This window comes from Babylonia areolata, chromosome 5 (assembly GCF_041734735.1).
Source record: "Babylonia areolata isolate BAREFJ2019XMU chromosome 5, ASM4173473v1, whole genome shotgun sequence".
NCBI classification, from domain to species: domain Eukaryota; kingdom Metazoa; phylum Mollusca; class Gastropoda; order Neogastropoda; family Buccinidae; genus Babylonia; species Babylonia areolata.
The window spans coordinates 26,096,185-26,101,184 of NC_134880.1; positions in this window are offsets into that span (position 1 = coordinate 26,096,185).

The window sequence follows — 5,000 nt, forward strand, 5'->3', positions numbered from 1 at the left end:
CACACGCACGGACACACACGCAACACACACAGTTGTTACACTCTGAATCCTAATGTGATAGTATCTTACCCACGTGTTTTTCTTTTTACATAGTAATTGATGTGTACATGGTGATAAGTGAAGGGTGTGTCAATAGTTTTTAGTTGTTTTTTTGCTGTTTGATTTTTGTTGACGGGCATTTTATTTTAAGGGAGCCTAAAGAAAATTTTCTGTTTTTGGTTGAAGCAGATAATAAAGTATTTTGAACTGAATTGAACTGAATTGAAAAAAGTTTACAAAAGTCAAATACATAACTTAAAAAAAATGCTAGGATATTGTTCCCTAATGGTGAGAGCTTCTCCGTGCATGTGCTGATCACTTTCTCTGTCGACCTATTTGGCAGCCAAGGATTGCAAGCCCAGTGATTCGCCAAAGAATGGGGGAAAAAAACAACTATCATTTGCTTCGGCTGCAATCAAACCTCTTGTGTATGCATCTCCCTCATGGAGGATTTAAAGAGAAGCTTACCCCCCCGACTGGAGTTTGTGCAGTTTTGTACCTCATCCCCTACCCATCGACTTTCCTACGATTCAATCCATTCATCTTCTAAAGAACATGTTCTGTTCCTTTATGCGACTTGGTTCAAAGACTGTGACGTGAATTGCCAGTTGATGGAAATTGATGAACTAGACGATCAAAGTTAGATAAGAGTTTTGGGGATGGGGGTGGGGGGGGGGGGGGGAGGTTTGTGGGTTTCCTTCGGGGAACGTGCCATTAGAACGTTCCTTCTCCATACATGATTGTATCTCTGAAATGTTTTGCTACAATACCCGTTCTTGACGTGTCATGGCCTGTATGGAAACAAAATCCATGTTCTTTACTCTTAGTCCCAACACGATCATGACACAGAAAGGTGGGGAAGGGGTCGGCTTCTTCCTGTTTCATCAACCTTGGTGCGTGGCCTCATGGCTGACCTAACATTATATGGTATTGTATGCTGTTGTATCGTGTTGCATTATGTTGCATTGCATTGAAATGAGCTGAATGGTGTTGTATTGCGTTGTATTGTATTGTACTGTGCTGTATTGTATCATCATTTTGAAACATTATATTTCTCTTTGTGACATTCGGTCTTGTCTCCTCGTGCAGATCGACTCGCCACAGTGCAGCGCCAAATATTGTCTTTGTTGTTTGTTTTTTCTCTTTTTTTTTCTTGTTTTTTTTTTTTGTCTTGCATACAAATACATTTGTTCTTCTAAGTGGAATTTTCCACATAAATTTGCCAGGGACATCCCTTTTGTTGCCGAGAGTTCTTTTACGTGCCGCTAAGTGCATGCTGCACACTGGACAGCGGGTTTATCAACTCATCCGAACGACTAGCGTCCAGACTACCATCAAACTGTAGTGCTGTGGGGATGAAAAATAAAACAACCCATTCTGATCCGTACAGGGGAATCGAACCCGAGGACACCCGGCTTCATAGCTGGGCGCGTTTCCAATGGGCCACCGCTCTATTCGTTCCCTGCGGACAGACTGCTGGCACTGGTGCTGCGGCAGACGAACCTCTGCTGTGCAATTGGATTGCTCAGTTACCCCGAAAACGGAGTATGACTGCCTACATGGCGGGGTTAAAAACGGTCATACACGTAAAAAGCCCACTCGTGTAATATACGAGTGAACGTGGGGGTTGCAGCCCACGAAAGAAGAAGAGGAAGAAAAGGATTGCTCAGTGCGGAAGCTGAAATATCACTGAGGAAGTGCTGACGACAGTGAAGAAAAAAAAGAAAAAAAAGAAGAAAAAAAACCTCCAAAAAACAAGACAAACAATGTAACACACAGCATTGAGAAATGAAAACAGAAACTTGTGTTTATTTATTTACCCATCTGTAGAAAACAGCATTATTCCCATCGCAGCCAATGACTGCACCGATTAGCTTTATTATGTCACTGACCAATCGAAATTCATGAAGTATGAAATTTTTTCATTGGATGCTCCATTGGCTGCTGTGGCAAAATTAATGAACCAGCCAAACGGTGGACTGGGGCGTGAGTCTTGATTGGATTGTGTTGGCATTTCGCTGCGGGGTGTTTATCAACAAGTTTGTCTTCTGGAACTGAAATTCTTTTTGCAAGGGGACAAGAAAGAGAGAGAAAGAGAGAGGGGAGGGGGGGCAGACAGACAGACAGACAAAGAAAGATGGGCATGCAGACATATACAGACAATCAGAGAGACATGAACGAAAATAAAGAGAGAGACAGAGTGACACACACACACACACACACACACACACACACACACACACACACACACACACACACACAAATACACGCAGACGCGTACACAGACAGACGATGAGAGGAATATGCAGACAGTTACAGACACACAGACATGAATACAGAGAACGAGGGAGAGAGAGAGAGAGAGAGAGAGAGAGAGAGAGAGAGAGAGAGAGAGAGAGAGAAACTTGCAACGTGAACTCAACACCTTCTTTTCATCATGCCCTCATGACAATGAATAATAATAATTAAAAAAAAGAATAATTAAAACGAAACAAATGGTAGAGACAGACAGCTCACAGACACACACACACACACACACACATACACACACACACACACACACACACACACACACACACAAAAACCCGGAGCAAACAAAGAAAAACAGCAAAAAAGCAACAAACAAATACAGACAAGCAGGAAGGCATAACAGAGAGAGACAGAGAGAGAGAGGAGACACCTATCAGCAATGCAGCCTTCTATACAAAGTGTTATATTTATAATAAAAAAAACTGTTGTTGCAAACCTCAATTAACACACACACACACACACACACACACACACACACACACACACACACACACGTCCGCTCAGTCCCTCACTCAAGGAAAAACAAAAAACGAATGGAGAAAACAAATATTTCGCAGACGATATTGTTTTCTAAAGCAACATAATTGTTTATTATTTCACTCCTGAATGGTTCCCATAGGCAGTTGCAGACAGTACGGAAAATAATAATTATTGTAATACACTCGAGAAATCGAAACGAAAGCGTTTTTGCTAGGAAAATATATGTCTATCAAAAAAAAAAAAAGGGGGGGGGGGGGTGGGGGGGAGGAGGGAGGGGGAGAAAAAAAAGAAAAAGAAAAAAAGGCATTCGTGTGCTTGTTACTTTTTGTTTTTGGTCCAAATGGATAAATAATAAATGAACTAAAACTTTTGCCAATGCTGACAATAATGTGGCCCGAGGCCAGTTATAGACTCATATTGACAGCATCGCATCCAGAGTTCGGAAATACCAGTTTCAAATGCATGAAGCAGTGGATGTGTGGTTTTCGTCATTCTTTTAAGCAAAACAATCGTCGATGTCTCAGTTGAAAGTATTCGTTCTTCGAATTGTTTTGAGTGAGCTCTGTCTCATGAAAGATCAAAGCTACCAACGTTGTCTGTTGCTGTTGTTGTTGTTGTTGTTGTTGTTGTCTTCTTTTTCCTTTCTTTATTTCGTTCTTCTTTTTTCTTTTTTGTCTTTCTCCTCCTCCTCCTTCTTCTTCTGCTCCTCCTTCTTTTCATTCTTCTTCTTCTTCTTCTTCTTCTCCTACCCACACATATTTCTCTTCCTCTTCTTTGTCTTCACCTTCTGCGTCTTCTTCTTCTCCTCCTCCTCCTCCTCCTTCTTCTTCTCCTCACCTCCCCCCTCTCCTCCTCTTCTTTGTCTTTACCTTCTGTTTCTTCTCCTCCTCCTCTTTCTTCTTCTTCTCCCCAGCCCACCCCCCCAGCACCCACACACATAGCCCCGAACAACGTCACCTCAAGGGCGCCAGCCAAGAGGCCGTTTAACTCCACTTGACGTGTGTGTGTGTGTGTGTGTGTGTGTGTGTGTGTGTGTGCGTGCGTGCGTGCGTGCGTGCGTGCGTGCGCGTATGTGGGTATATGCGTGTATGTGGGTATATGCGTGTATGTGGGTATGTTGGTATGGGTTAAATGAAATCAATAAATCGAAAGGAAAAAAATACTCTAAATCACTTAAACGCACACCAACACATGATTCAGACATAAAAGATCATTTATATAAATCGTTACAGCTATTAACCAAACAAGCAACAACAAACAAAACAAAAAGAAAGAAAGAACGGAAAATAGTGCAATACATCCCTCACCCCAACCCACGCACCCACCCCAGCACACAAACTAATAGATTCAGTCATTAATATATTATATATATTATATATATATATATAGAGAGAGAGAGAGAATGAAAAAACTACAAACTAACACACGTCACCCCAATGCAATACCAATCCAAGAAACAAAAGAGGCATACCAAAGGGGTAACAAAACAACAAAACAAACAAACAGTGGAGTGATGGCCTACAGGTAACGCGTCCGCCTAGGAAGCGAGAGATTCTGCGCGCGCTGGTTCGAACCACGGCTCAACCGCCGATATTTTCTCCCACTCCACTAGACCTTGAGTGGTGGTCTGGACGCTAGTCATTCGGATGAGACGATAAACCGAGGTCCCGTGTGCAGCATGCACTTAACGCACGTAAAAGAACCCACGGCAACAAAAGGGTTGTTCCTGGCAAAATTCTGTAGTAAAATCCACTTCGATAGGAAAAAACAAATAAAACTGCACTCAGGAAAAAAAAGGGGGGGCGTGGGGGTAGCGCTGTAGTATAGCGACGCGCTCTCCCTGGGGAGAGCAGCCCAAATTTCACTCGGAGAAATCTGTTGTGATAAAAAGAAATACAAATACAAATACAAAACCACACTTAACACATTGTCCTCCTTTTCTTTCTTTCTTTTTTTTTTTTCTTCTTTTTTTTTCTCCCCACAGATCCAGGGCAGCACAGGAGCCACAGGACGTCTGTATTTCGGGTTCACGTCCTACGACAACGCCGACAACTTGCGTCAAGACGGTAGCTGCTGTGGGGACCAGGAGGGAAGTGGTGGTGGTGGTGGTGGTGGTGGTGATGGCGCTCGTTGTTCACTCCCCTGTCATCTCATCTTCCATGTGTCCATAC